The sequence below is a fragment of the Arachis stenosperma genome, chromosome 3 (genome assembly GCF_014773155.1).
Source record: "Arachis stenosperma cultivar V10309 chromosome 3, arast.V10309.gnm1.PFL2, whole genome shotgun sequence".
Classification (NCBI taxonomy): Eukaryota; Viridiplantae; Streptophyta; class Magnoliopsida; order Fabales; family Fabaceae; genus Arachis; species Arachis stenosperma.
The window spans coordinates 88,345,337-88,353,960 of NC_080379.1; the positions used below are offsets into that span (position 1 = coordinate 88,345,337).

Consider the following 8,624-nt stretch of genomic DNA (forward strand, 5'->3'; position numbering starts at 1 on the left):
GTGTTGGTTCACCTTCATCATTGACTCTCTGATAAGTGGAAGAATAGAGATTCTCTTCTCCTCCAGAATAGCCCATAGTAACATTGCTACCCAGACTCTGATATGCGTGGCATGCATGCCCGGAAGAATGTAGTCGGCGATGATCTGCTGCCAGATCCTCGCCTCTGGGTTCAGGTCAGTGCACACAATGCTCAATGGAACTGTATTGTCCCCTTTACTGTACTCCCATCTAGCTTCAGGATGGCCTATCTTTTCCAGGACCACATCCAACGAAATCTTGCCCATTGAGATGTCCCTCATTACTTGAGTGTAAGCGTCGCGAGCCGAAGGAATATGCGGAATATCCAAGAGGGCCTCTAAGGCAGTATCAGAGGTGTCCAAAGTGACACCTCCTAGAAAAACAGTTTTGGCATCCCTCTTTAGGAGATTTGCATAAAATTTTTTGACCTGGTGTTCATGTACTTCCACCGGGTCGGATTTTACGAATCCCCAACGATAAAATTCAAATCAGTTAAGGATCGCATCCGCATATCTCTCAGGCAGATTTAGCTTTCTCTCATAATGAAAGGTACATTTTTCTAATTTCTTATATTACTCTTGGGCTTCAAAATTAATGAACGTGTCTGGTTGGTCACTTGGGAGCGCAGGAGGAGGACGAGCCAAAAGGTTGGCTTTTTCCTTCCCCTTGCGAGCCATCCTGAAAAAGATAAACAAAAGGATACAATTCAGGAAAAATAGATAGGAAATCATAGAAGGAAGAAGGATATGATCAAACAATTCAAATAAGAGCCAACAAATACTCAATCCAGGGAAAAACATGTGTAAAATAGTAAATTGTTCAAAAAGACATGAGTTTTCCCAAGATCAAGTAACCTAAGTGACAAATTAATGAGTGAACAACAATTAAAGCGTACATAGGACTTAGGTGTATTAATGCAAGTGAATTGAATTAAAAAGGAATTGGTTATTCCAATTGTTTCTTGGGATTTGGAAAAGTTTGCAGAAATGAGCACAAGGGGTAATAATCAAAGTTTGCAGTGAGAGCATGAGATATTCATGTTTAAAAGCAAAAGAAATGATCGCATATGCATAGCTTTTTGTACAAAGCAATATCCAATTGATAAACGGATTGCATTGCTTAAAAACTTAAAGAAACAAGTTGCTATGTATAGGGTCATGAATGTTAAAGAAACATGAATATGCCATTGGTCAATTCATAAAGAAAGCAATGTATGTAATGCTACTCACGACACCAAACAGGCTTCTAATTTTTCAAGTTTAATGCTGGTTTGGTGTTTTAGGCCAAAAGAAAAGAGAATTCAGTACATAATGCAACTATTCAGCACAGTATGCACTTAGAAGTACCAAATGGAATTGTCAAAGCTGTAAATTTCAGTCCCATTTAGTCTTAAAAACAAAATTAGCAATGAAGTGCATAGGTAGGAAACTAATCTGCGGAGGATGATATGCACATTAAAATTGATATCAAACAAGATAATCACACAGCAAAATGAAGCTCAGTTTGATATTTCATCATGATCATAAAGCGCATTAATCATCTCAGGCAGTGTATCAAATCAACAGGGACTTGCACAATTATAAAGCAATAATGCAGAGTCAAAACAAACGTCAAAATCTCTGTTGATAAGACACAGAAAATGAGTCAAAAAGTCGTAATTAGTATTTCAACAAGTATAATATATGCAAAAATAGTAGCTATCACAGTTCACTACTGATAATATTCACAGTGCAGGAAAAACAACAGCATTCAATCTCAGCAACATTCACAATAAGCCAGTCACATATACTTAGTCTAGAAATCACAAGTCATCTAGCCTATAGCCACCTAATAACTAAAGCAAAATAAAAAAAAATAGAAGTAAAAAGAAGCAATAACATGAAATAGAAAAGGAAGGAAATAGGGCAGGGGAAACAGGGTTGAAAACCTGTAATGCAGAAAGAGAGAGAAGGAGAAATGGACTGAGAAGGAGGGTGGCGTGCGTCGTGATAAACCCCATTTGCAGGGTTTATCCTGTATTGATTTTGGGGATTTTATCACCTTTTACCCACATTTATTCAATGAAATAGCATGGTTTTGGATATTCTCCCTTAATTGTGCTTAAGAGTGAAAACATGCTTTTTAGGACTCAAAATAGCTAAATTTAATTCACCTTGATTATAGTAGATGCCTTGATATGTTTGCTAAGTGATTTCAGATTTAGGAGGCAAAGATTGGATCAAGGGAATGAAGGAAAAGCATGCAGAAATGGAGAACTCATGAAGAAATGAAGGAATCGCAAAAGCTGTCAAGCCGACCTCTTCGCACCTAAACGATCATAACTTGAGTTACATAGGTCCAAATGATGTGGTTTCAGTTGGGTTGGAAAGCTAACATCCGGGGCTTCGAAACCATATAAGATTTGTCATAGTTGCATCGCATATATGGGAGCGCACGCGCACAGTATGCGGACACGCCGATGGTGGCACATGACCCACTTAATGCAACACATGGCCAGCGATTTTAGAATCCTTGTGGGCCCAATCCAACTCATTTCTAATGCTATTTAAGCCAAGGATTGAAGAGAAATCAACATACTTTTGATCATTAGTCATAGTTTAGTTTTAGAAGTAGTTAGAACTAGTTTTTAGAGAGAGAAGCTCTCACTTCTCTCTAGAATTAGGATTAGGAATTAGGGTTAGATTAGGATCTTATAGTTCTAGGTTTAATTCAAGTCTCCTTCTACTTCTACCTCCAATTGGTGATTGCTACACTTTGGTTCTTCTCTCTCTCCCTATTCTCTTGTTGTATTTTCTCTTATTTTGTTTCTAGGTTTTGTAATTGAGATACTCTTGTTCTCTTTATTTTCTTTCAATAATGCAATTTAAGGTAATTCATGATAATTGTGATTTCGTTGATTGTTGTTGTTAATTCTTTACATTCAATTGTAGTTAGAATTCATTCTTGTTGTGATTGACTATACTTTTCTTTTGTGCCTTCCAAGTGTTTGATTAAATGCTTGGAAGAATGTTAGACTAGAATTTTATGTTCTTGGCTTGAGAAGGTAACTTAGGATTTCTTGAGTCACTAGTGTCCAATTGATTGATAGTTGATAGCCATTAACTCTAGCCTTCATTAATCCAATTAGCGGAAAGCTAGGCTTATGGACTAGGATTGATATAACTCACTTGACTTTCCTTTGTTAATTGATTTAAGGATGACTAAGTGGGATTAATCCTTGCAACTACCATACTTGTGGCTAGTGATAATGATGAAGACCCTTGACAACCAAACCTTGCCAAGACCATTTTGTGAATAAAGTTTTCCTACCATTTACTATTCACATTTCTCATCCAAAACCCCAAAATAAACAAGTCCATAACCAATAACAAGAACACTACCCTGCAAGTCCTTTGAGAGACGACCCCAGGTTTAAATACTTCGGTTTATAGATTTTAGGGGTTTGTACTTGTGACAAACAAATTTTTGTATGAGAGGATTATTGTTGGTTTAGAAACTATACTTCGACGAGATTTCATTTGTAAAATTCTAAACCGTCAAAAATCCAATCATCATGTCGCGGCGGCATAGAAGTTTGCCAAACTGGCATTTGCTCGCCGAAACAGGGATGCGCGGGATAGGGCTCGGCTCTGGCGCAATGGGGAAGAGACAGGGACAAGGGAGAAGAAGGGTGAAATGTAGGTGAGAGAGAGAGGAAAGAAAAGGAAGAGAGAAAGAGAGTAGGACGACGGCGGCATGGTGGTCACCGGTGGTGGCTGGTCGTGGAGTAGAGGTTTTGGTCGTATGAAGGGGAGGGGTTGGATTCTGAGAGAATAAGAAGAAATGTTTGGGGGGAGGGGCTTTGGAACTAAAGTGCGAGTCCCCTTTCCTTTCAAATTAACGTTCGAAAAGTGACCCGTGCGGATGCACAAGGTCGTGTGCGGATGCACACAAGGAGGAAAGTAGGGTTATGCGCATGCACAGGGTCGTGCGGACGCTGCGAGCAGAATGTGAAACACAACCTGTGCGGGCGCACAAGGGGTGTGCATACGCACAAAAGTAGAAATGGGGTGGCGTGTGATCGCACAAGAGGTTCGGTCGCTGCGACTAGAGGGGTTTGTTCAGGCTGTGCGGGCACACAAAAGGTGTGCATTCTCACGTATGGCTCTCTTTTTTTTTTTGAAGGTGATACGTGTACGGCCACACGCATGGTGTACGGACGCATTGAATGAGAAGAGTGGTGTTCCCATGTACAGCCTGTGCATGTGCTGGGAAAAGAGGGTGTGTTTAGGGGTGTGCGTGCGCACGTTGCTGTGCGTTCGCACGGGAACTGGAAAACAGGGGACCTATGCAGATGCACAAGGATGTGCGCACGGATAGGTCTCTGTTCCTGCAACAAAAATTATGCCTCCAAGGCATCAATCTTGACATCCAAAACAGGTTTTCAAGTCCCAAAATATCACAAAACTCCAAAAATATATTATTTCACTAGAACTACCGAACATCAAAGTAAACCTAATCAAGGCTCCTAATTGATTCAAGCAACATAGCCAAATCATTCATGAGACAAAAAGTAAAAGAGAGAAAGTTAGAAGGATTTTACCATAGTGGGATGTCTCCCACCTAGCACTTTGGTTTATAGTCCTAAGTTGGACTTGGTAAGGAGATCCTTGTTAGGGCGGCTTATGCTTCCACTCCTCCTTGAATCTCCAACCAAGTTTGCTATTGACTTGACCTCCGGGGTCCCATATGAAATTCATCAAACTCTCAAGAGACTTCAAGCTAGTAACTAGGATCCATAAGTTTTGGCCTATAAAACCAATGCTCGGATCCCTTACTTGAGTTTCTCTATCACCATTGACATGCTTGTGCACTACCTGGGATCCACCAATTTGACTCTTGCACCAAAATTGAGCTCCAAATGTTAAGTTGGCCCTTGTGATGAACTTTCCATTCCATTGCCAATTAACATTCTTCCCATCAGCATCCACTACTCCAAGAAAGGTCGAAGTTGACCATCCGTTTCTAGCACGGCATATTGATATGGGCCTAGAAAGCTTGTTGGAGAATTCTTCACCCACTCGCCTTGCATAAACGCCTTCACCTCTTGACAACTAAAATCTTTCTCAACCTCTTCTAAATCTTCTTCATCATTACTCGCGTAAAAAATTGGAGGTTGTGTGAAGTCCACATCAACACCTCCTTCCAAATCTAACAAGGGAGGATCATAAAGGTCATTGAAGGAATTACCCAAGTTGGACAAAAAATCTTGAATGATGGAATCCTTTTGATCAATTCCTACTAACTGTTCATTTGTCTTCTTTTGCAATTCATCTCGTGTCTTGACATCATCTCCTTGATTTAGCAATTCTTCCGGCACTCCACACTTTTCACTTGGTTCCACACATTCATCCACTAGGGTTTCTTGCTTGTGGCTTGAATGCAATGAAGCCAAACGATCCAAAGCTTTTGCTAAGGTAGACATGACTTGCTCTTACCTCTTCCAGAACTCTTGTTGTTCTTGGATGAGCACGAAAAGTACTTCTTGTGTGGCTTGATCCGTATACGAAGATGAAGATTGAGGTGATGAAGGTTGACAATCAAACTCATGAGGGTAAGGGTTTTAGTTTTGTATGTAGTGGGGTGATGGTGTGTAAGATTGGTGACTAGAAAGGTAAGTGTTTGGGTTCCCTTGGGGTGCATTATTGTGATAGTGTGAAAAAATCATCAAGAAAACATAAACAAAAACCTACTAACAAAAGCAAACAAACAACCAAAAAGTGCTATTTACACTATCAACATATTCACAACAACCTAAAGATTTATCACCAATTGTGTTCCCCAGCAACCGCGCCAAATTTGACGAAGAGAGAATTGTTGTATGGTGTGGAATCAATCAAAACAAGAATCAATTCGTCAGTAGCAAATTCCAAACCAACACAAACTCTCATAATCAAATAATAAATTCAATACAAAATAAACTGAGAGTAGCTAAACCTCGGGTCATTCTCTGTAGGACGCAATTGAAGTGTTACTTCCACTTCCTTGGTTGTTAAGGCAAAAAAAGGGATTTTCAAGCAAGAAATTGGAGATTAAAAGAACTAAGAAATCAAAGAACTAAGGAATCAGCAGAATTATGAATTAATGCATAAAAGAGACCTTAACTTGGGAGTGAAGATCCAAGGAGTCATATCATTTCCATAACCACAACTATGGTAATTATCATGAGTCAATCTCGCCTAGTCAACCCCAACCATTGAGGAGTAAGTCAAGCAAGCTTAATTGACCTTAATCCATAAGTCCTAACCAACTTATCAAACTAGTTGATAAAAAGCTAGCATCAATGGAAACAAGAGTCAACTAACTACCCAAGAATTACCACTAAATATCGGATATTATGACTCTAGTATCCTAGGAACTCAAACCACAAGCCGAGGTGTGAAAATCTACTCAAAATCTAAAGTTGACATTTTCACAAACACCTTGTGTGCATAAAAATAAAGTATGGAAAATTGCAAGGAAAGATAAGAACTATAACCAACTATCAACAAAGCCAAATATAAACAAACAATCAAACATAAAAGAGGCATGAAACATAAAATTCATTGATCAAAACTTCAAGAAACATAGAATTGCAATATGAACAAAGTAACTTGAACAAAAGGGAAATGAAGGTAAAAGCGCTATAATTGAAGAGGAAATTGAGAGTACTTACAAATAGAGAAGCAAAATCCAAAAGAAAAACTTACTATAAAATGCTACAATGGAGATGAAAATTAAACCCTAAGAGAGCAATGCTACACTACTCCTACCCCTATGGAAGCTTCTGATACGTGAGCATCTTTCCTATCTTTTCCTTGTGAATTTGCATCTAATTTGTTGAGTTTAATAAAGAATTAATTATCTTTTAGCCAATATGGATGCTACTTTGAGTCTTTTGCAATTTTATTTATTTTAGGTAGCATTCGGATGGATATGATGGAGTTTTTGCAGCACAAGAAAAAAAGGAGATGGCAGCGAGGAGCGACACGTACGCGTGCCTGACGCATGCGCGTGATTTGGAGATATCCATGGCAACGCGTGCGCATGACTGATGCCAGGGCATTGATGAGCGGATAATTTATACGCTTTTTGGCATTGTTTTTAGGTAGTTTTTAGGAGGATCTAGTTACTTTTAGGGATGTTTTCATTAGTTTTTATGCTAAATTCATATTTCTGGACTTTACTATGAGTTTGTGTGTTTTTCTATGATTTCAGGTATTTTCTGGCTGAAATTGAGGGACCTGAGCAAAATTCTGATAAAAGGCTGACAAAGGACTGCTGATGCTGTTGGATTCTGACCTCCCTGCACTCAAAATGAATTTTCTAGAGCTCTGAAACTTCAAATGGCGCGCTCTCAATGGCGTTGGAAACTAGACATCCAGAGCTTTCCAGCAATATATAATAGTCCATGCTTTATTCGAGATTAGACAATGTAAACTGGCGCTCAACGCCAGTTCCATCCTGCATTCTAGAGTCAAATGCCAGAAACACGTCACGAACCAGAGTTGAACACCAAAAACACGTTACAACTTGGCGTTCAAATCCAAAAGAAGCCTCTGCACGTGTAAAGCTCAAGCTCAGCCCAAGCACACACCAAGTGGGCCCCGGAAGTGGATTTCTGCATCAATTACTTACTTCTGTAAACCCTAGTAGCTAGTTTAGTATAAATAGGACATTTTGTTATTGTATTAGACGTCTGGAATCCTGGATTGTATTTTTTCGAACAAGAAAAGGAGATGGCAGCCGAACCCAACAACAATAATGCAAGGAGGATGCTCGGTGATTACACTACACCTACTTCTATGTTTGATGGAAGAAGCATCTCAATCCCTGCCATTGGAGCAAACAATTTTGAGCTGAAACCTCAATTAGTTGCTCTAATGCAACAAAACTGCAAGTTTCATGGACTTCCATCAGAAGATCCCTACCAGTTTTTAACTGAGTTCTTGTAGATCTGTGAGACTGTTAAGACTAATGGAGTAGATCCTGAAGTCTACAGGCTCATGCTTTTCCCTTTTGCTATAAGAGACAGAGCTAGAACATGGTTGGACTCACAACCTAAGGATAGCCTGGACTCTTGGGATAAGCTGGTCACAACCTTCCTGGTTAAATTCTTTCCTCCTCAAAAGCTGAGCAAGCTTAGAGTGGATGTTCAAACCTTCAAACAAAAAGATGGTGAGTCCCTCTATGAAGCTTGGGAAAGATACAAGCAGATGACCAAAAAGTGTCCTTCTGACATGTTTTCAGAATGGACCATGATAAATATATTCTATTATGGTCTGTCTGAGTTCTCTAAGATGTCACTGGACCACTCTGTAGGTGATCCATTCACCTAAAGAAAATGCCTGCAAAAGCTCAGGAACTTATTGAAATGGTTGCAAATAACCAATTCATGTACACTTCTGAGAGGAATTCCGTGAATAATGGGATGCCTCAGAGAAAGAGAGTTCTTGAAATTAATGCTCTGAATGCCATATTGGCTCAGAACAAAATGTTGACTCAGCAAGTCAACAAGATTTTTTAAAGTCTGAATGGATGGCAAAATGCATCCAACAGTACTAAAGTGGCATCTTCTGAAGAAGAA

At 39.4% G+C, this 8,624-nt stretch overlaps 1 non-coding gene across 1 annotated transcript; it reads right to left on the reverse strand.

The window, feature by feature from the left end:
• Nucleotides 1–8,175: 8,175 nt before the first annotated feature.
• LOC130971709 (small nucleolar RNA R71) lies at nt 8,176–8,279 on the reverse strand. Its single transcript, XR_009082922.1, has one exon. It is a non-coding gene; the product is annotated as a small nucleolar RNA R71 (small nucleolar RNA).
• Between the last annotated feature and the right edge of the window lie 345 nt (nt 8,280–8,624).